The 24,722-nt window shown below is 38.0% G+C and overlaps 1 long non-coding RNA gene across 1 annotated transcript in view; it reads right to left on the bottom strand.

Moving 5' to 3' along the window:
* Positions 1 to 24,722, bottom strand: part of LOC129059019 (uncharacterized) — a 92,689-nt gene that overhangs the window by 35,291 nt on the left and 32,676 nt on the right. Inside the window, exon 3 of the long non-coding RNA XR_008524597.2 lies at positions 2,362 to 2,520. This is a non-coding gene — a long non-coding RNA (uncharacterized LOC129059019). The remainder of the gene's footprint in view (positions 1 to 2,361; positions 2,521 to 24,722) is intronic.

Genomic DNA, 24,722 nt, shown 5'->3' on the forward strand with positions numbered 1-24,722 from the left:
GGAAAGCAATAGATATCTGTATTCTAATGATAAGACAATACTAAAAATAAAAAAGCATTGACTGGAAGCAAGAGTAGAAATATGAAGGAAAAAAAGTAAAATTTACAAATCAAGTAGCATTGTTTCAGATTAACTTTTTTAATAGCATGACCTAATCCAGGGGTCTGCAAACTACAGCCCAAAGACCAAATCCAGTCTGCCACCTCTTCAGCAACCATTGATTTACTTATTGTCTGCAGCTGCTTTTGTCCTACAATTGCAGAATTGAGAACTTATGACAGATACAATATGGCACAAAAAGCCTGAAGTACTTACTCTCTGGTCCTTAATAGAAAGAGTCTGTCAACCTGTTATCTAATCTTCAGAAGAGAACTCAGAGTATTTAGAAATTAACTTACACTTGCACACCCAATACTTTTATAGACTTTGAATAATTTCATGATAAAACTCACCTACCATATGTTTCATATGGAAAAAATGTGTCTGTGTGTGTGTATGTGTGTGTGTGTTGTGTATATGAACACAAATTTGAGGGATGCCTTAAAATAAAATATAAAAGACACTTGCTATGAGACTTTCCTGAATAATTGGAGGTTTGGCATATGCAGAGTCAGCTGTAGTATAATTGAAAGATTCAACTCAAAACCAAGAGATTAAAAAAAAATAAATAGAGATGAGACATAGTTAGACCCCCACGGACAAGTCATTTAGCCCCCATTTCCTCACCTCTAGGATGGGAACCCTGATGCCTCCCATTCAAGCTTGTGTAAATCAAATGAAATTATTATCTATGCGCAAATCCTTTGTTAAGCCATAAATTACACAAATATATGTTGTGGTTATTAGGCAGCATCTTGAATGCTTTCCATAAAAATGGCATTCTGAGCAAGAATATTACAGTCAACTGAGGCATGTGGTTGCCATCCTCCCCACTCCACGTGAACTCTCCATGTTACATCAAAGTACCATTGCAAAGAAAGCATCATTTAGAATTAAGAAGCCTGACACCAAGAGTCAGCACATAAAATGCTCTGGTTCAGGTCTACATCTGGAGTAATTCCAAAATAATCATCATAGCAGTTTGCCATTTTCTCCTACCTATCATTTGTGGTTCATCTGATGGCATTTCTATACCTGACATTTCCTCCCCTAGCTGTTTGCAGCTTTCATACCTGTCTTCCTTCACTCCTCTCTCTCTCTCTGTTTGCAGCTTCGTTCATACCTGTCTTCCTTCACTCCTCTCTTTCTCTCTTTCTCTACTGTCCCCTTTCATCCCCACCCCAGGCCCCTTTAATCCTTTTCTCATTTCTAATTCTGAAAGCCCTTTGAGAAACGGGGAGGGGAGGAAAACAAAAGGTTAATTTTCTCCAGCCTGCCCAGGCCGACTTAATGTAACAGAAGGCAGCAAATTGTATTGATTTAGTGACATGCAACTGTCCAGAAAGAGCTATTTATACATTATTCAGGACAAACACTGTCATAATGGACAAACAGCAGCAGCATCTGGGATGTTAATGTCTACAAATAAGATTATTCTTTGAAAGGATTAGGATGAAGCATTTTGTGTAATTAGATTTCTCCGTTTCAGGAATGAATTGCCTTTTAGCAGTAAAAGCTGTCACTGAGGGAGCCATTAGCTCCTTATAACTGAATTAAATGCATAATTAGTGACATGATCACATTAGGATTTGTTTCATTTTTAACTAATCGGGGTGGGGGGAGGGGCCGAGGGAGAGTTGGGGAGCAGAGGCGGTGCCATTTCCAGGTCACTGCGGCCTTCCTCAGCTGGGATAGGCCCCAGCTGGCGTGCTGAAGTTGGTAAAAGTCAGGCGTGTGTGAATCAGAGCCCGGGCCTCGCCACAGCGATGGCCAGGCTATTCATCACTGGGTGGTGGGTGACAGTGACTGATGGGCTAGGCCCGGGCCTGGCACTTCACCAGTGCAAGAATCATACGAGCCAGGGAGCAGAATGACAGCTGGAGCGCCGTGTCAAGTGGTGGAGAGACCAGAGCTATTAATAATGTGTGCCACATGATCTCAGCCGCGAGAAAACAATGATTTAGACATTGGTGAGAATAAAGATTTTACATTTAGTCCGGGGGTGACTCTTCTCCTTGGCACTTGTAGAATAAATCGCTATGCAATCAGCATGTATGAAAATCAAGCAATGCATATATTAGAGCCTAGCTCATGAGGAAGGGGAGCGTGGGTGGGGATTTTCAAATCCTTGCATTGACTATATGTGCTGTTCATCCTATCGTCCTGACATTTCTGCAAATGCCTTGAGGTAGAAGGAAAGAATAAGAAAACAATGAGAAGGGCTTTTGCATTCATTCACACACTTGATCATTCAGCACTTACCTGTTCAAGATCCACTCCCCTTCTTGGGTGCCAAAAGGTAAATGAAGAGGTATCTTCAAGTAGCTTATCAGAACTGAAAGGCAACCAGGACACCAACTGTGTTGTTGCATCCACTGACATTTGCGTTACTTTGAGGGGTCTTTAATTTTGTTTCGTGGTCTGAAAGTTAGACAAAGAAACAGGACCTTATGAAACAGGAGCATGTCCCAAAGGAAGCCAGGTGAGGATGCTTCCATTCAAATTACTCCAAGTTAAGCAAGACCTATACCAGCAGAGGCAGCACTAGTGAATGGTAACTTGGGAGGTGACTGGGTAATTGAGCTTTGTGGAAAAGGAGTTTCCTCCTGGCTTGGCCTGAACATTCTGTTACTATGGAAACTAGCAGGTTTTGGAGATTAGGTTCTAGATGGTTTGAAGTTTCCAGCAATAGTGATGGGGACTTCTCTACAAAACAGAGGAATGAAGAGCAATTAAAATGTTCCACTCCCTGAAAGAGTCACTGCTGCTTCTCCACCATAGGATCCTACAGAATAAAATAATTTAGAGATTCATGTTGATCAGGGCTTACTGGCCCAGGATCATCTTTTGATTGAGTGCAGCTTAAAGTCAGAAAATAAATTAGAATCTAATGATTAGATGAATACCCTTGCAGACTTAAAATCTTAGGACTCTATGATTAAGATGTGTTGTTACAGAAAGAAAGATTGTCATGATTGACAAAGATAGTCAAGAGAAAATGTCACTGGTAGCCATGATGACTTGGGAAGATGTTCTTTGTGCCCTCTTAAGGGATGGCTTGAGTTCTATTAAACTCTTGTTAACCTTTGCTGTACCACAATCAGATCATATCAAATTCTCTTAACTAATGGCTCAGCAAAAATCAACAGTAGAAAAGACAGTAGAAATTCTTATTCCTTAAAGCTGCCATTTGTATGGAACTTAAACTTTTAAAATAGACTTTTGTGCATTGCTTGAGAAAATATATCACTTTCATAATGTTATGCCAGGAAAATGTATGTAAAAATTCACATATAACCTTTATATATTGGTGAGCATTAAGATTTCCTATTCTTTGAGGCAAATATTGACCTTGACTTCACCTCGGTCAATATTTACCTCTCAGGTCAATAGATCTTGATGTTCACCTCAACAGAAGTCAATATCTACTTATTATCTCATTTCTATCTGTCAGGTACCAGTGTGTAATCAGTAATGTGAATTTTCTTCCCCTATGCATTTCCTGAGGTTAAAATGAGATTAATTTTGGACCTTATACTTTCCGTTTGTTAAATACCTTCTCCCCACAGGAGCTAAAGAGAGTTTCATACAGAATGTTAATTATGTATTATCATCTTATTCCATTCCCTCCACTCATCCCAAATTAAGCTAACACACGGGTAACATAAAGTGTTTTAAAATGAAAACTTCATTTATTTATTCAATAAATATTTATTGTCCAGCATATGTCTGGCACCAGGCTACATGCTGGGGATGTAGCAGAGATATAGGTAGACATGGTCCCTGCCCTCAGGAAACTTGCCGTCAGGCACAGCACTTCCCAAATGCCAAGACGGTTGCAATTGCATCACTAGAAGAGTGTTTGGGTTTTTTGTGTGGGAGGGGTTGGGGTGGAGGGTGTAATTTTTATAAAGAGCACCCAAATACTCAATGGTTAGCTGGTGAGTAGGCTCTTGGGGAGGGTAAGCCCTAATTTGTTGCATTTGCTGACTTCTATGGTGCATTTATGCTCAGCATGGCCAGTTTTAAGCTGCCAATGTGAAGTCACTGACAAGGAGCTGGGAAGAGATGCAGAAAATAATGATCCAATTCATGCCAGCTGTAGCCCAGCACGGCTACCCTTTACCTAGGTTTACCTACTGTTGGCATTTTATCCTATTTGATTTATTACTTGTGCTTCATTCCTCTTTACTTTTCTTCCTTTTCCTTTTTTCTTCTCTTTTCCTTTCTCTTTTTTCTGCATAGTTTTTTGGGGGTAGGGATTTTTTAAACATACAGATTCCAAAACCCCAGATTAGTAATCTACAGTGAGATTCAGGATATGTTAAAAATTTTACAAGTGCTATTGATGCATCACCAAGCTAAGGAACACTGGCCTAGTCTTGTAGACCTCATATGGCATTACCAAGATTTTTAAATTCAGAGCCTCATAGACTCCACCTTGATCTTTATCTAAGGAAGAACCAGATGACCTCCCCTGAAATCTTTCATCAGTGCCATGGCATTCAGCCTTCTAATCCACCTGGTTTTAATGTTTGGTTTGCATGACCTATTCCTCACCTAGCCATTTTCTGTTAAATCTGATTTGTACTTTTTCCTCTTCATTTTGGGCAGGTAGAAAAATTACTTCAAGAGGTTTTGTCTACACTCAGTGTAATAAGAATCTAACCATAAACTGCAAGTGGTACATAAGGAAATAAAATATGTTATGCCATTTAAATGATCAAGAAATGCCTTTCAGATCATTGATAAAAACTTTAGATGAACTGACATGTTTAATGCATGATAATTTGCTTTATCATGGGACTGTTTTTGTAGCTTATGGATAAATTTAGCTGTTAAGCTGTCTTAGTTTATATAGTTTCAGTGACAGATCTGTTTATAAGACAGCTTAAACTATAACTTTTGATTGAAAAAAAATCAATTGTAGACATTCTCCATGAGAGCACTCAACTCTATCCTAGTGATGTATATACTGCTATGATGAAGCCCCTGGAACATGGAGCAATGATGATCTGTAAGCATTTTTACCCTGCTAGGTAGACACATCCTTCAAGTGCCAGAACTAGACCATAATGGGTACTTAAACTACCTTGCAGGGATACCTAGGAGAAGCACAGTTTTGAGAAAGAACAGAGCTTTATTACTCCAAAAGACTTGGTCCGGGAATCTACTTAGAAGCTATGTCACCTCAAACAAGTTACTTAACCTACTTAAATTCCCATTTCTTCATCAACAACATGGGAATAATAATATACACCTTATGTTTTTGTTGTAAAGAAGAAGTGACATATCATAAATAAATCACTTACCAAGAGTCTGATGTATAAAAGGAACATAATAGATCTCATTTCCCTACTACAATCACTATACATAAGTTGATCACAGTGATGGCAGTATTTTGTACATATTTTAATGTGTCACACATATATTTGCACACACACACAGACATACACATATACACAAATATATTCTATAAAGTAGGTACTCAAAAGAAATGACGGTGATAATGATGATTATAAAGAAGGAGGAGAAAGAAGAGCATGAGTAGAAAGGGAGTCACTGCACCAAAATGTCACAGTTTGTAGTTGGCAAAATAGTTTCATCTCTTGGATAAAATGTGTTGAAAAGTTATCACAGTGGCTTATAATTGGAAAACCATAGAAAATAGAACTCAAACTCTTAAGAAAAGTAATGAACTCAATTTGTTCACTTTCAAAAACCAGGAAGAAAAATATTTTCCCTGGATAAAGATCGGCTTTAAGAACACTTAAATCTCTAGGAAACAACCCCCCAAAATTTTCTCAAGTGGCTAGACTAAGAATAATCAGTTTGAAAACCAATTGATTAAAGAGATATCAAGTCTTTTTCACTCTGGCACTTCCCAAGAGGAAGGGCTAACATAAAAATGCAATATCTATGAATGAAATTTAGGTTCATTTTAAAACACTATAATATTACTTATACTTTCCAGAAGTAGTCTAGTATGTATGTGTATTCACTGTCATGTTTGTTTAATGTTCACTATTAAGCTCCAAGCCAAATTCTGCCAAGAACTTCTCAAAAACCCACAACTCTCAGAGGTGTCTCTTCCACATGCCTTGAGAAAGCTCTTTCTGCAAACCCTCAACAACTGGATCAGCTGACACTTTTACAAAAATTATTTCAGCCCCATAGACTGATCTGATCATGACTTAGGTGAATTGTCTCCACTCAGGGAAGACTCAGGTTTTGTAGGCACTTCGGCAAATGAACTTTTTTTCCTTCCTTGCCTGCATCATTTACCTGTAGGGGTAAATAACACCTGCCATAGAATTCCCCAGCTGCTTTTCACTGTCTTATTACTTTATTTTCCATCTAAGATGTACAATATAGAATTCAGTCAAAAGAAAAACAGCTTCCAGTGGCAATGATACTCATTTCCAATAGATCTGTTCAGTCTGACACGTTAAAATGGTGATCATTTCAGTTTTAAACTGACTGTGACAAAAATCAATAGATCTCTTTCACCTCTGAAAAACTGGGTTCAGATCTGAATTTGCTCTCAAGTGAAATCAATTTTGTGGCCTCTTAACCCAGTGTCTGGGAACCACTGGTCCCCATCACACAATCACCCTGTTGCTTTTATTCAGCCTGGTTGCTTTTATTCCCGAGAGTCGAGGGATCATAGGTGACAGAAAAGCCAAGATGGGGTTGAGAATGAAAGTTGACTTAGGGTAAATCTGACAACAACCACAGGTGACAGTATTTCTGGGGGGTTTTGATGGGAAGAGGGAGAAAGACAATAGTGTCCATAACTTGATGTCAGAATTCATATCTTTATAGACAGTTTTCCAGTTCACTGCTAATTCTGGGTATGTTGCCCATTTCCCTTCTCTTTTGAAATTAAAATGAAATTTATACTTAAAATTCACAAAAAACTAAAACTAGGTATTGAAAAGTAAAAATTTTCAAGATCTAGCTATATTATTTGAAATGTCAACTCTTAGAGAACCAAAAAATTAAAACATACCCCAAATCCAAATTTCAGCCAGGTTTTTGTGTGATAAAATGTTCTGACTTGGTTCTTTTGTTGCTGATGTGCAATTTTTCAGAAAAGATGGAAAAAATATGTATATGTATACATAAAGAGAGAGCAAATCAGATAATTCCTTTCTGTTAATGAAGTTATCAGGCACTATCATCAATGATATCTTACCTAGCCAATATCTATTTTTCTTTACTCTTCTAAGTGTATAATTCAATGATTTTTAGTAAATTTAGGCAACTTACTAAATTGTATAATCGTCACAAAAATCCAGCTTTAAAACATTCTGATCATCCCCAAAAGATCCCTCATACCAGTATGTAGTCAATACCCATTCTCACTCCCAGCACCAGGTAATCAATAATCTACTTTCTGTCATTGCCTTTTCTAGGTATTTCATACAAATAGAATCATACAATATGTGCTTTTTCATGTCTGACTTCTTCCTCAGAGCATAGTATTTTTGAAATTTATCTATGTCATTGCATGTATCAATATTTGGTTCCTTTTTATTGCTAAATAACTACTTATGTATCACTTTTGCTTATGCATTCACCAGTTGAACACTTGGATTGTTTCCAAATGGGCTATTATAAATAATGCTGCTATGAATATTCATGTAAAAGTCTTTATGTGGATATACATTTTCAAAAATTTCTCTTGGGTAGATACCTAAGAGTAGAATTGTGGATCATATGAAAAATTTATGTTTAAATTTTCAAGAAACCATCCAACTGTTTTCCCAAGTGGCTGTGCCATTATAAATTTCCACCAGCAATGTAGAAAGCTTCCAATTTCTCCACATCCTCACCAACACTTGTTATTATCTCTCTTTTTATAGTCATTCTAGTGGATGTGAAGTAGTATCTCATTATAGTTTTAATTTGCATTTCTATAATGACTACAGATGTTAAGCATCTTTTCATATGTTTATTGGCATCTGTACACTTTTTTAGTAAAATAGCTATTCTAATATTTTGCTTCTTTTTTGTCTTCTGATTATTGTTGTAAGAGCAATTTGTGTGCTCTAGATATGAATGTCCTTTATCAAATTAATGCTTTGCAAAAATTTTCTCCTAGTTTGTGTTGTCTTTGCATTTTCTTAGTGGCTCCCTTTTGAGGCACAAAAGATTTTGATAATGATGAAATCCAATGTATCAATTTTTATCTTTTATGCATTATACTTTGATGCTGTATCTAACAACTCTTTGCCTAACCCAAGATCATGAAGATTTTCCACTATGTCTTCATTATAAGTTTTATAGTTTTATTTCATACATTTAAGTTTATGATCCAGTTTGAGTTGATTTTTTGGTATGGTACACTGAACTTATGATTCTAAATTCATCTTTTTGCATGTAGATATCCAATTATTTCACAGTCATTTGTTGAAAGACTATCCTTTCCTCCACTAACTTGGCCTGACTCCTTTGTCACAAATCAATTTACCATTAATGTAAGAGTTTATTTCTGGACTGTCAAATCTGTTCCATAGATCTGTAGGTCTATACTCATGTCAATACCACACTATTTTGGTTACTATATAGTAAACTTTGAAATTGGGAAGTGTAAAATCTTCCAACTTTGTTTTTTTCCAAATTATTTTGGCTTTTCTGGGTCTTTGTACTTCAAATAAATTTTAGAATCAACTTGTCAATTTCTGTAAAAAGACCTGATAAGATTTTGATAGCCACTGCACTGAATTAATAGATCAATGAAAGAAGAATTACCTTATCAACAATATTGAGTTTTCCTATCCATAAACATAGAATAACTCATCATTTATTCAGTTCTTTTTAAATTTGTTCAATGTTTTCTAGTTTTCAGTGTACACATCTTGTAATTTTTAAATTTAATTTAGCTTTATTTTATTCTTTTTAATACTATTTTTAATGGAATTGTTTTCTTAATTTCATTTTTGGAGGGTTCATTGCTACTACATAAAAATACAATTGATTTTTCTATATTGGCATTATATCCAATAGTCTTCCTGAACTCATTTATTAGTTGTAGTAGTTTCTGAGGAGTCTGAATTCAGGCCAAAATCCTATGTGTGATCCCTCAAGCCTGACTATAAGCAATTACAAGACTGCCTGGCAGACATCATGAAGGGAAGCTTCTCTTCCCGTTCCAGACTTGGTGCACAGCCAATGCATTGCAGTTTTCTAAATCTCACAGTCAAGGACTCAATTCCCCTAAGGTGGACCAGCCATGCTTATATGCATATCTGAATTCCTGACCAAGTCATCTCAATTCAAAGGCTTTCTTATCAGGTGCCTTGGAGAAAAATGGAGCACTAGGAGCCAGTGCCTTTTTTTGCCTCTTGCTTGCTCTCTCACCATTGTTATCTCTTTGTCACATTGTCCTAACTGATCACCTCCATCTGGTTGCTAGGTTCTTTGAGGATTTCACAGGATTTTCAAAATACAGGATCATTCATTTCTGAATAAAGACAGCTTTACTTCTTTCTTTCCAATTGAGGTGCCTTTTGTAGTTTTTTCTTGTCTGATTTAACTATACAATTTTGAGTAGAATTGGTGAGATCAGACATGCTGATCTTGTTTCTGTTCTTAGGGGGAAAGCATTTAGCCTTTCATCATTAAGTATGATGTTAACTGTAGGCTTTTCATGAATGCTCTTTATCAGATTGCGGAAGTTCCCTTCTATTCCTAGTTTCTTGCAAGTTTTTATTATGAATGGGTGCTTATTTTGTCAAATTATTTTTGGGTACCTATTTAGATAATTGTGTCTCTTTTGTCCATTATTCTATTAATATGGTATTTACACAAGGTGATTTTTATTATTTATTTAATTATTTATTTATTTTGAGATGGATTCTTGTTCTGTTGCCAAGGCTGGAGTGCAATGGCATGATCTCGGCTCACTGCAACCTTCGCCTCCTGGGTTCAAGCAATTCTCATGCCTCAGTCACCCAAGAAGCTGGGATTATAGGCGTGTGCCACCATACTTAGCTAATTTTGGTGTTTTTAATAGAGATGGGGTTTCACCATGTTGGCCAGGCTGGTCTTGAACTCCTAACCTCAAATGATTCACCTGCCTAGGCCTCCCAAAGTGCTGGAATTACAGGCATGAGACACTTGTGTTCAGCCACAAGTTGATTTTAGATGTGAAAACAGCATTGCATTCCTGGAATAAATTCCATTTGTCACTGTACATAGTTGTTTATATCTGTAACTCTATTCACTTTGCTATTTTGTTGAGAATTTTTGTGCCTACATTCATGAAGGATAATGATCTATAGTTCCTTTTTTTATATTTTTTTGTCTGGCTTTGATATCAGAGAATGAGTTAAGAAGTGTTCCCTCTCCTTCTATTTTCTTGAAGAGTTTATGAAGAATTGGTATTATTTATTCTTTCTAATTTCGATAAAATGTAACTGTGAAGCCAACTGGGCCTGAAGTTTCCTTTGTGGGAATAGTTTTAATTTCATTTAATTCCTTTATTTTTTATAGGTCTTTTTAAAGTTTCTATTTTTTCTTTAGTCAGTTTTGGACATTTGCATTTATCTGCAAATTGGTTAATTTCATCTGAGTTTTCTAATATATTGATATAAAGTTGTTCATATGATTCTCTTCTGATCTTTTTCATTTCTGTAAGAATAGTAGTAATGCCCCCTCTTTTATTCCTAACTTCCTGATCTTTTGTTTTTTTCTTGCTAAATCTAGCTAAAAGTTTGCCAATTTTTAAAATCTTTTCAAGAACCAACTCTTGGTTTCATTGATTCCTTTCATTGTTTTTCCGTTTTCTATTTTATTGATATCTATTTCCTTCTTTTAACTTGTGTTGGGCTTAGTTGGCTTTTCTTTTTCTACTTCCTTGAGGTTGAAACTCAGGTTATTTATTTGTGACTTTATTTTACTAATATAGGTGTTTAAAGCCATAAATATCCCCCTGCACACTGTTTTAGCTTATCTAGTAAATTTTAATATATTATTTTTCCATTTTTATTTAATTTTAAAAATTTTCTAATTTTTCTTGGGATTTCTCCTTTGACCAATAATTTAGACATGTTTTTATTTAAATTCTGATAGATTTGTAGACTTTCAAAATTTCTTTCTGTTGTCAATTTCTAGCAATACCATTGTGATCAAAGAACATACATTGTATGATTTCAATCCTTCAATCCTTACAATCCTTTTAAATATACTGATATTTGTTTTGTGGCTCAGTGTATTAGGCCATTATTGCATTGCTATAAAGAAATACCTGAGACTGGGTAATTTATAAAGAAAAGAGGTTTCATTGACTCAGGGTTCTGCAGGCTGTACAGGCATGTGGCCTTATTTCTGGGCTTTCCATTCTGTTCCATTGGTCCATGTGTCTGTTTTTGTACCAGTAACATGCTCTTTTAGTTACTGTAGCCCTGTAGTATAGTTTGAAGTTGGGTAATGTTATGCCTCAAGCTTTGTTCTTTTTGCTTAGGCTTACTTTAGCCATTCACGCTCTTTTCTTGGTCCCATACAAATTTTAGAATAGTTTTATTCTAATTCTGTGAAAAATGATCCTTATCATTTCATAGAAATAGCATTAAAACTGTAAATTGCTTTGTGCAGTATGGCCATTTTAACAATATTAAGTCTTCCTATCCATGAGCATGGAATGTGTTTCTATTTGTTTCTGTTGTCTCATGTCTTTCAGCAGTGTTTTGTAATTCTTGTAATAGAGATCTTTCAACTTCCTGGTTAGCTGTATTCCTGGGTATTTTATTCTTTCTGTGGCTGTTGTGAATGGAATTGTGTTCTTGATTTGGCTCTCAGCTTGGATGTCATTGGGGTATAGAAATGCCTTGGATTTTTGTACATTGATTTTGTATCCTGAAACTTTACTGAAATTGTTTATTAGTTCTAGAAGCCCTTGGGCAGGGACTGTGGGGTTTTCTAGGTGTAAACATTATGTCATCAGTGAACGGAGATAATTTTACTTCCCTTTTTCCAGTTTGATGCATTTTATTTCCTTTGCTTTCCTGATTGCCCTAGCTAGGTGTTCCAGTATTATGTCCAATGGGAGTGGTGAGAGTGGGCATCCTTGTCTTGTTTCAGTTCTCACGGGGAATGCTTCCAGTTTTTGCCCACTCAGTGTGATGTTGGCTGTGAGTGTGTGATAGATGGCTCTTATTATTTTGAAGTATGCTCCTTTGATGCCTAGTTTGTTGAGGGTTTTTATCACAAAGAGATGTTGGATTTTATAGAAGGCTTTTTCTGTGTCTATTCAGATGATCATATAGTTTTTGTCTTAATTCTACCTTTTTGGTGAATCACATTTATTGATTTGTGTATGTTGATCAAACCTTGCCTCCCAGGAATTAAGCCTACTTGATTGTCGTGAATTAACTTATTGATGTGCTGCTGCATTCAGTTTGCTAGTATTTTGAGGATTTTTGCATCTATGTTCATCAGGGATGTTGGTCAGAGGTTTTCTTTTTTGTTGTGTTTCTGCAATGTTTGGTATCAGAATGATGCTGGCTTTATAGAATGAGTTAGGGAGGAGTCCCTTCTCAGTTTTTTGGAATAATTTCAGCAGGACTGATACCAGCTCTTCTTTATATGTCTGGTAGAATTTGGCTGTGAATCCATCTGGTCCAGGCCTTTTTCCAGATGGTAGGATTTTTATTACTAATTCAGTTTTTGAACTCGTTATTGACCTGTTCAGGATTTCATTTTTCCATGGTTCAGTCTTACAAGGTTGTATGTTTCTAGGAACTTATCCATTTCTTCCAGGATTTCTAGTTTGTGTGCATAGAGATGTTCATAATGTCTCTGAGGAATTTTTGTATTTCTGTGTGGTCAGTAATGCCATCTTTGCCATTTCTGATTATGTGTATTTGGATGGTCTCTCTTTTTTATCATGATTAATTTAGCTAGCAGTCTATCAATCTTATTTATTATTTGAAAAAAAAAACACAGCTAGTTTTATTAATCTGGTTTCATTGAATTTTTGCATCTCAATCTCATTCAGTTCTGCTCTGATTTTTGTTATTGCTTTTATTCTTCTAGCTTTGGAGTTGGTTTACTCTTGTTTTTCTAGTTCCTTTAGGTGTGATGTCAGGTTGTTAATTTGAGATCTTCCTAATTTCTTGATGTAGGCATTTAGTGCTATAAACTTCCCTAAATACTGCTTTAGCTGTGTCCCATAAATTCTGGTAAATTGTATCTTTGATTTTATTAGTTTCAAAGAGTTTTTTTATTTCTGCCTGAATTTTTCATTCTTTATTCAACAGTCATTCAAGAGTAGGTTGTTTAATTTTCATGTGATTGTATAGTTTTAAGAGATCTTCTTGGTATTTATCTTTTTATTGTGCTATAGTCTGAGAGTGTGGTTGGTATAATTTTTGGTTTATTTGAATTTGTCAATAATTGCTTTATGGCCAAGTATGTGGTAGATCTTATAGTATGTGCCATGTGGAGATGAGAAGAATGTATATTCTGTTGTTGTTGAGTGGGCTATTCTTTAGATGTCTGTTAGGTCCATTTGATCAAGTGTTGAGCTTAGGTTCCAAATATCTTTATTAGTTTTCTGCTTCAGTGATCTAACATTGTCAGTGGCATTTCTGAAAGAGATGTAGAGAGAGCAAACAACTTGGAAAACATATTTGGAGTCTCCCACTATTATTGTACTGTTATCTAAGTCTCTTTGTAAGTCTCTAAGAACTTGTTTTATGAATCTGGGTGATCCAGTGTTACATACATATATACTTAGGATTAAGTCTTCTTGTTGAATTTAACCCTTTATCATTATGTAATGCCCTTCTTTGTCCTTTTTGATCATTGTAGGTTTAAAGTTGGTTTTGTCTGAAAAAAAGATTAGCACTTCCTCTTCTTTTTTGGTTTTCATTTGCATGATAGATCTTTCTCTATCCCTTTACTTTGAGCCTATGGTTGTCACTGCATGTGAGATGGGTCTCTTGAGGACAGCATATAGTTGGGTCTTGCTTCTTTATCCAACTTGACACTTTGTGTCCTTAAGTGAGGCATTTAGCCTATTTACATTCAAGTTTAATATATGAGGATCTGATTCTGTCCTGTTGTTAGCTGGTTGTTATGTAGACTTGCTTGTAATTGCTTTAGTGCCTGTGGGCTATGTACTTAAGTGTGTTAACGTTGGGTCAGATAACAGGTCTTTCATTTCTATGTTTAGCACTCCCTTAAGGACCTATTGTAAGGCAGATTTGATGGTGACAAATTCTCTTAGCATTTGCTTGTCTGAAAAGGATTTTATTTCTCCTTCACTTATGAAGTTTAGTTTGACTGGATTTGAAATTCTTGGTTGGAATTTATTTTCTATAGGGATGCTGAATATAGGCCTCCAATCTCTTCTGGCTTATAAAGTTTCTGCTGAAGGGTCCACTGTTAACCTGATTGAATTCCTTTTGTACATGACCTGCCCCTCCTCTCTAGCTGCCTATAATGTTTTTTTGGTTGCCATGGCTTTGGAGAAACTGATGACTATGTGTTTTGCAGATAGTCATCTTGTATAGTATCTCACAGGGGTTGTCCGAATTTCCTGAATTTTCATGTTAACTTTTTAATGAGGTAGGGGAAGTTTTTGTGGACCATATCCTCAAATATGTTTTCCAAGTTGCTAGCTCTCTCTACATCTCTTTCAGAAATGCCAGTGAGTCATATGTTTGGTTTCTTTACTTAATTCCATATTTTTGGAGGATTTGTTCATTTTTTAATTTTTTCTTTCTGCTTGCATTAATTTGAACGAACAATCTCTGAGCTCTGAGATTCTTTCCTCAGCTTGGTCTATTCTGTTATTAATGTTTCAAATTGCATTCTGAAATTCCTGTAGTGAATTTTTCATTTCCAGAAGTTCAGTTTGTTTTTTTCTTAAAATGGCTATGCTGTCTTTCAACTCTTGGACCATTTTACTGTTTCCCTTTGATTGGATTTCAACATTTTCCTATATCTCAGTGAGCTTCCTTGCCATTCAGATTTTAAATTCTATGCCTGTTATTTAAGCCATTTCAGTCTGGTTAACAGTCATTGCTGGGGAGCTAGTGTGATCACTTGAAGGTAAGAAGACACTGTGGCTTTTAGAGTTGCCAGAGTTCTTGGTTTTTCTCATCTATGTGGGCTGATGTTCCTTTAATCTTTGAAGTTGCTGTTTTTTAGATGGAGATTTTTACTTTTATATTCTTTGATGCCCTTGAGGGTTTGAGTGTAGTATAAATTGGGTTTAGTCAATTGGCTCCATTTCTGGATGCTTCAAGGGGACAAAGACTCAGCTCAACACTCATGGGTTGCATGCTCTAACCCTGGGGGGCTGGGACCAGGCCTGTGGCTTTGTTCTCTGGCCCTTCAAGGTTAAGTACCTGCTGCAATGGAGAAGCTAAGATGTTCCCAGTCTATTGGTAGCAACATTCTGATGAAGGCTTTTGGCAGCCACTCTCCAGCAGGGCAGCAGTGGGCCTCCACATGCATGTGCACCAGCAGGGCAGCAGGGGTCCCTGCATGCGCACATGCTGGTAGGGTGGCAGCAGGTCTGTGCGCATGTGCACACTGGTGGGGTGGTAGAAGGGGAGACTTTGGGCAAGTGCATGCTGGCGGGGAAGTCTACAGGCAGGTGCATGCTAGCAGGGGGAGGCTGCAAGCAGGTGAATTCTGGTGAGGATTCCTCTGCAAAAGCACTCTGAGGGGTAGGCAGGGTCTACTGGCAAAAGAGCTGTGACAGTGGCCACTAGTAAGCTGAAGCTACATTGCAAGTGGGTGCAGCCAGGCAGGAGCCCTGGGAGAGGCTGGCAGATAAGGGGTACTCAGATAAGTCGGGACTCATCCCACAGAGAAGCAAGAAAGCCCTTCTCTGTCCAGGTCCAGCAGCTATCAAAGGCTAAGGCAGCCTAGAGAAGTATGGCAAGCCTTGGGAGATGGGTGGCCCTGGCTGTAGTCCACTGCAGCCATTCCTAGGCCAAACCTTCTGGGCTTCACACAGGCTGGAGTTCTGTCTCTGCCAACTCTCTGGGTAGTTCTCACTGCCAGCTGAGATGTCCATGAGTGTCATGAGGTCTCCTGCAGCTTGGATCCCTGACGTCTGTGGTGAGATGGGCCACTCTATACTTACTTCACTCACCCTTTCCCTAGGAACAGCTCAGAGCCAGAAACAAGTCCTGTTGCTCAGCAACCTTGTACAGGTTTCCCAACTTCTTCCCCTTTCAGCCTGGGGTCCATGTCCTCCCTCTGTCCACTCTCAATGTCTTCTTTCTGAGGGAAGATCTGCTTAGTGTGTCAGTCTACTTGATGATCCAGTCTCTCTCAATGAGCAAAGCTCTTCCTGGCTGTGTCTAGTCAGCCATCTTGATTCTGCTGTTTGTTTTCAATATTTCATGTCTTTTTTGTTCTCCTGTTCCTCTTTTACAGCTTTTTTTTGTGTTAAATAGATACATTTAGTGTACCATTTTAATTCCTTTAAACTGTATTTTTTAGTTATTGTCTTAATGGTTGCGCTAGGGATTGCAATATAATATATCACAATCTACCTCAGATTAACTGTAATTCCCATAAAATATAGAAAATTTGATCCCTTGTAGCTCCATTTTTCCCCCACATTTGTGCTATTATTGTAATATCAGTTATATCTTCACACATATCTTCTGCTTTATGCAATTATGTTTTAAAGCAGATAAGAGGAGAAAAAAGAAAATATGTCTTTATACTGTCTTTTGCATTTACCTACTCATTTATTTTTACTAATGCTCTTTATTTCTTCATGTAGATTCAAATTTCTATATATAGAATCTTGGTTCATAATTTTTTTCTTTTTCTTTCAGCATTTTGAATATGTCATCCCACTGCCTTGTGACCTGCATTGTTTCATATGAGAAGTCAGTTGTTAGTTTTATTGTGGTTTCTGTATATGTGATGGGTTGTTTTTCTCTAGTTGCTTCCAATATTCTTTTCTTTGGCTTTCAACAGTTTAACTATGTTGTGCCTGGGTGTAGGCCTCTTTGTTTTAATCTCACAGCTTATTGAGCTTCTTCATCGTGTAAATTAATGTTTTATTCAAATTTTTATCAAATTTTTCCCTTTTTCTCTCTCCTCCCCTCTGGCATTCTTACTGTGTGTGTGTTGGTGTATTTGATGGTATTCCATGGGCCTTTGAAGCTCTGTTCACTTTCCTTTATATTCCTTTATCCCTTAAAGTTTTTATTGATTTATCTTCAAGTTTTCTGATTCTATCTTCCAGCTTTACATTTTTCAGTTGATCCTTTTTATAATTTCTCTCCTTTTACTGATATTCTTCATTTAATGCATTATTGTTGTCATGCTTTCCTTTAATTCTTTAAACATAAATTTTCTTTACTTCTTTAAGTATATTTACAATAGCTGTTTTGAGGCCTTTCTTTACTAAATCTAATACCTGGGACCTCTCAGAGACAGTTTCTATTCACTGCTTTTTTTTCCCCTGTGTAGGTTAGACTTTCCTGTTCTTATGCATATTTTATTGTTTTTTATTAAAAACTAGGCATTTTAAATGATGTAACAACTTTAGATTTTGATCTCCTTCCCTCCCCAAGAAGTTATTGTTTGTTCAGTGTTTGACAGACTATAGAATCTTCCTCCCTTACAGTGCTTAGCTGCTGATGTTTATGCTGAGTTTGTTGTTTTTAAATTCTTGTTTTCATAGTTAAGCCTGTCTTCCTAAGAGTTGTCTATTGCTTAGCATAGCTTAGTCATCAGTGAAAGACTGGTGAAAAGTTGTGCTTAATCATCCTGAGCCAATAGAATTTGAACACATTCAATGTTTGGGGAGGCAAGAACAAGATGACTGACTAGAAACAGCTGCAGTTGGAGGTTCCCACTGGTAACTGATGTATCCAAGTTCTATCATCAGGACTGACTAGATGCTTGGCATGACCCAAAGAGACCAAGGAAAAGCAGGGTGGTGTGTCAGCCCACCTGAGAGCCACATGGGGCAAGGGGAGCCCCAAGATCCCAGGAAAAAGAGGCAGTGAGTGAGCATGTTACCCAGCCTGGGAAACCATGCCTTTTCCACAGATCTATGCAATCTGCAGATCAGGAGATCCCACTCGTGAGCCCACGCCACCAGGACCTTGGGTCCCAACCACAGAGCTGTGCAGATTCTCAAAAGCCACTTTGCTAGAGTCTGCCTAAGACTGCCAAATTCCCAGGGGGAGGGGTGGCCATCATCACTGTGGCTGCCTAAGAAAACTAAGCTCCCTAGGGGAGGGGATGTCAGCCATCATTGCAGCTGCCAGCTGCCTAAGATAAGACACTGAACTCTCAGAGGGGAAGGGCATCAGCCATCACTACTGATCCAGGCAGCCATTTTTCCCCTGCTAGTACAAAGGAGACTGGACAGCGTGGACTCAAGCAGTATTCCCCACGGTGCAGCACACTGGCTGTGGCAGATTGTGGCCAGACTGCCTCTTTAGGCCAAACCCTGACCCATCCCTCCTCAATGGGTGGGGCCTCCCTACAGGAACTTCAGCAACTCTAGCCAAGGGCTTAGGGACAGAACTCTGATCTCCCTGGGCCTGAACCCCTAGGGGAAGGGGTGACCATGGTCTCCATTGACCAGCACACACTCTCGTTCCCCCTGCTAGCTCTGAGAAATCCGGGCAGACCAGACAAGTGGGTTTCCCTAGAGCACAGCACACCCCCTCCACCAAGGGACAGCCAGAATGCTTCATTAAGCAGGTCCTGGATTCTATCCCCCCAGCTAGGTGAGACCACCCCCAAAGGGGGTCACTGGGCACCTTGTACAGGAGCATTCCTACAAGCATCAGGTTGGTGCCCCTGGGGGACAGAGATCCCAGAGGAATGAGCAGGCACCCATCTTTGCTGTTCTTCAGTTTCCTTGGGTGACATCTCCAAGTGCAGGAGGGACCCAGGTGAATAGGGCCTGAAGTGAAACCCCGGAAAACCTCAGCAGCCCTACAGAAGAGGGGCCTGACTGTTAAAAGAAAAACAAACAGGAAGCAACAACAGCAGCAACAACAGAAAAGTCCCCAGAAAAACCCCATCCAAAGGTCAGCAGCCTCAAAGATTGAAACTGGCAAACTCATAAAGATGAGAAAGAATCAATGAAAAAACACTGGAAACTCGAAAGGCCAGAGTGCCTCTTCTCCTCCAAATGATCGCAACTCCTCTCCAGCAAGGGCACAGAATGGAGCAGAGGCTGAGATGGATGAATTGACAAAAGTAGGCTTCAGAAGGTGGGTAATAACAATAGTCACTGAGCTAAAGGAGCATGTTCTAACCCAATGCAAATAAGCTAAGAGCCATGATAAAAGGTTACAGGAGCTGCTAACTAGAATAACCAGTTTAGAGAGGAACATAAATGACCGAATGGAGCTGGAAAACAGAGCACAAGAACTTCCTGATGCAAACACAAGTATTGATAGCCTAATCAATCAAGTGGAACAAAGAATATCAGAGCTTGAAGACTATCTTGCTGAAATAAGGCAGACAGACAAGACTGGAGAAAAAAGAATGAGAAGGAACAAACAAAACTTCTGAGAACTATGGAACTATGTAAAAAGACTGAATCTATGACTGATTGGAATACCTGAAAGAGACAGGGAGAATGGAACCAAGTTGGAAAACACTTTAGAATATCATCCAGGAGAACTTCCCCAGCCTAGCAAGACAGGCCAACACTCAAAATCAGGAAATCCAGAGAATGCCAGTAAGATACTCCATGAGAAGATCAGCCCCAAAGACACATAATCATCAGATTCTCTAAGGTCAAAATGAAGGAAAAAATGTTAAGGGTAGCCAGAGAGAAAGGCCAGGTCACCTACAAAGGGGAGCCCATCAGACTAACAGCAGACCTCTCAGTAGAAGCCCTACAATACAGAAGAGAGTGGGGGCCAATATTCAACATTCTTTTTTTTTTTTTTTTTTGAGATGGAGTTTTGCTCTTATTGCCCAGGCTGGAGTGCAATGGCACGATCTCGGCTCACTGCATCCTCCACCTCCTAGGTTCAAGTGATTCTCCTGCCTCAGCCTCCCAAGTAGCTGGGACTACAGGCATGTGCCATCACGCCCGGCTAATTTTGTATTTTTAGTAGAGATGGGGTTTCTTCATGTTAGTCAGGCTGGTCTCAAACTCCCGACCTCAGGTAATCTGCCCACCTCGGCCTCCCAAAGTGCTGGGATTATAGGCATGAGCCACCGCACCTGGCCCAACATTCTTAAAGAAAATAATTTCCATCCCAGAATTTCACATCTGGCTAAGCTAAGCTTTGTAAATGAAGAAGAAATACAATCCTTTTCAGATAAGCAAATGCTGAGGTAATTTGTCACCACCAGGCCTGCCTTACAAGAGCTCCTGAAGGAAGCACTAAAAATGGGAAGGAAAAATTGGTACCAGCCACTGAAAAAACACACCGAAGTAAAAGACCAATGACATTATGAAGAAACTGCATCAACTACTCTGCAAAATAACCAGCTAGGATCATGACAACAGGATCAAGTTCACATGTAACAATATTAACCTTAAATGTAAATGGGCTAAATGTCCCAATTAAAAGACACAGACTGGCATATTGGAGAGAGTCAAGACCCATTGGTGTGCTGTATTCAAGAGACATACCTCACATGCAAAGACACACATAGGCTCAAAACAAAGGGATGGAGGAAAACTTACCAAGTAATGGAAAGCAGAAAAAAGCAGAGGTTGCAATCTTAGTTTCTGAAAAAACAGACTTTAAACCAACAAAGATCAAAAAAGACAAAGAAGGCCATTACATAATGGTAAAGGGATCAATTCAACAAGAAGAGCTAACAATCCTAAATACAAATGCATCCAATACAGGAGCACTCAGATTCATAAAACAAGTTGTTAGAGACCTACAAAGAGACTTAGACTCCCACACAATAATAGTGGGAGACTAACACCCCACTGTCAATATTAGACAGGTCATTGAGACAGAAAATTAACAAGGATATTCAGGACTTGAACTCAGCTCTGGATCAGGTGGACCTGAGAGATATCTACCCAACTCTCTACCCCAAACCCACAGAATACGCATTCTTCTCAGTGCCACAAGGCACTTACTCTAAAATTGATCACAAAGTTGGAAGTAAAACACTCCTCAGCAAAAACAAAAGAACGGAAATCATAACAAACAGTCTCTCAGATAACAATGCAATCAAATTAGAACTGAAGATTAAGAAACTCACTCAAGGCTGGGTGCGGTGGCTCATGCCTATAATCCCAGCACTTTGGGAGGCCGAGGCGAAGGATCATGAGGTCAGGAGATCACAACCATCCTGGCTAACATGGTGAAAGCCCATCTCTACTAAAAATACAAAAAAATTAGCCAGGCATGGTGGCAGGCACCTGTAGTCCCAGCTACTCAGGAGGCTGAGGCAAGAGGCTAGGGAGAATGGCATGAACCTGGGAGGTGGAGCTTGCAGTGAGCTGAGATCATGCCACTGCACTCCAGCCTGGGTGACTGAGCAAGACTCTGTCTCAAAAAAAAAGAAACTCACTCAAAATCACATAAGTACATGGAAATTGAACAACGTGCTCCTGAAAGACTCCTGGGTAAATAATAAAATTAAGGCAGAAATCAAGTTCTCTAAAACCAATTAGAACAAAGAGAAAATGTATCAGAATCTCTGGGATGCAGCTAAAGCAGTGTACAGAGGAAAATTTATAGCACTAAATGCCCACATCAGAAAGCAAGAAAGATCTAAAATCGACACCCTAACATCACAACTAAACGAACAGAGAAGCAAGAGCAAAGAAATCCAAAAGCTAGCAGAAGACAATAAATATCAATGAGAGTGGAACTGAAGAAGATAGGGACACAAAAAAACCCTTAAAAAAATCAATGAATCCGGGAGGTGTTTTTTTTTGAAAAAAATTCATAAAATGACTGCTAGCTAGACTAATAAAGAAGAAAAGAGAGAATAATCAAATAGACACAATAAAAAATGATAAAGGTGATATCACCACTGATCTGCAGAAATACAAACAACTATCAGAGAATACTATAAACACTTCTATGCAAATAAACTAGAAAATCTAGAAGAAATGGATAAATTCCTGGACACACACACCCTCCCAAGGCTAAACCACGAAGAAGTAGAATCCTTGAATAGACCAATAACAAGTTCGGAAATTGAGGCAGCAATAAATAGCCTACCAACAAAAAAAAGCCCAGGACCACATGGATTTACAGCTGAATTCCACCAGAGGTACAAAGAGGAGCTGGTACTTCTGAAGCTATTCCAAACAATTGAAAAGGAGGACTTCTCCCTAACTCATTTTATGAGGCCAGCATCATTGTGATAGCAAAACTTGGCAGAGATACAACAATAACAACAAAAAAACTTCAGGTCAATATTCCTGACAAACATTGATGTGAAAATCTTCAATAAAATACTGGCAAACCTATTCCAGCAGCACGTCAAACAGCTTATGCACCAGAATCAAGTTGGCTTCATCCCTGGGATGCAAGGCTGGTTCAATATATGCAAATCAATAAACATAATTCATCACATAAACAGAACCAATGACAAAAACCACATGATTATCTCAATAGACACAGAAAAGGCCTTTGATAAAATTTAACACCCTTCATATTAAAAACTCTTAGTAAACTAGGTATTGATAGAACATATCTCAAAATAATAAAAGCCATTTATGAGAAACCCACAGCCAATATCATACCGAATGGTCAAAATCTGGAAGCATTCCCTTTGAAAACTGGCAAAAGACAAGGATGCCCTCTCTCACCACTCCTATTCAACAAAGTATTTGAAGTTTTGGCCAGGGCAATCAGGCAAGAGAAAGAAATAAATGATATTCAAATAGGAAGAGAGGAAGTCAAATTGTCTCTGTTTGCAGATGACATGATCCTGTATATAGAAAACCCCAGTCTCAGTGCAAAAGCTGATAAGCAACTTCAGCAAAGTCTCAGGATACAAAATCAAAGTGCAAAAATCACAAGCATTCCTATACACAAATAATAGACAAGCAGAGAGGCAGATCACGAATGTACTCCCATTCACAGTTGCTAAAAAGAAAATAAAATACCTATGAATACAGCTAACAAGGGATGTAAAGGACCTTTTCAAGGAGAACTATAAAAACTTCCCAAGAAAATACAAGAGGACACAAACAAATGGAAAAACATTCCATGCTCATGAATAGGAAGAATCAGTATAATGAAAATGACCATACTGCCCAAAGTAATTTATAGATTCAATGTTATTTCCATTAAACTACCATTGACATTCTTCATGGAATTAGAAAAAACTACCTTAAAATTCATATAGAACCAAAAAAGAGCTCAGATATCAAAGACAATCCTAAGCAAAAAGAATAAAGCTAGATGCACCGTGCTACCTGACTTCAAACCATACTACAAGGCTACAGTAACCAAAACAGCATGGTTCCAGTACCAAAACAGACACATAGAGCAATGGAACAGAATAGAGATCTCAGAAATAAGACCACACATCTACAACCATCTGATCTTTGACAAGACTGACAAAAACAAGCAATGGGGAAAGGATTCTCTATTTAATGAATGGTGCTGGGAAAACTGGCTAGCCATACACAGAAAATTGAAACTGGACCACTTCCTTATACCTTATACAAAAATTAATAACTCAAGATGGATTAAAAGCTTAAATGTAAAACCCAAAATGGTAAAAATCCTAAAAGAAAATCTGGGCAATACCATTCAGCATATAGGCAAAGGAAAAGATTTCATGGTCAAAACATCAAAAGCAATTGCAACAAAAGCAAAAATTGACAAATGTGACCTAATTCAACTAAGGAGCTTCTGCACAGTAAATGAAACTATCATCAGAGTAAACAGACAACCTACGGAATGGGAGAAAATTTTTGTAATGTATCCATCTGACAAAGGTCTAATATCGAGAATGTACAAGGAACTTAAACAAATTTACAAGAAAAAAACAACCCCATCATGTCAAAGGACATGAACAAATACTTCTCAAAAGAAGACATTTATGTGGCCATCAATATATGAAAAAAAAGCTCAACATCACTGATCATTACAGAAATGCAAATCAAAACCACAATGAGATACCATCTCACGCCAGTCAGAATGGCAATTATTAAAAAGTCAAGAAACAACAGATGCTGGTGAGGCTATGGAGAAATAAGAACACTTTTATACTGTTGATGGGAATGTAAATTAGTTCAACCATTGTGGAAGACAGCACGGCGATTTCACAAGGATCTAGAACCAGAAATATCATTTGACCCTGCAATCCCATTTACTGGGTATATACCCAAAAGAATGTAAATCATTCTGTTATAAAGACACATGCATGTGTACGTTTATTGCAGTACTATTCACAAGAGCAATGACATGGAATCAACCCAAATGCCCATTGATGGTAGACTGGATAAAGAAAATGTGGCACATATTCGCCATGGAATACAATGCAGTCATAAAAAAGAATCAGATCTTGTCCTTTGCAGGGACATGGATAAACCTGGAAGCCATCATCCTCAGCAAACTAACACAGGAACAGAAAACCAAACACTGCATGTCCTCATTCATAAGTTCAGGCATCTTAAAATGCTGTTCTACTTTTGGTTTTTGCTGGGTCTTTTCATGTTG

The sequence above is a fragment of the Pongo abelii genome, chromosome 3, assembly GCF_028885655.2.
Source record: "Pongo abelii isolate AG06213 chromosome 3, NHGRI_mPonAbe1-v2.0_pri, whole genome shotgun sequence".
Taxonomy (NCBI): Eukaryota; Metazoa; Chordata; class Mammalia; order Primates; family Hominidae; genus Pongo; species Pongo abelii.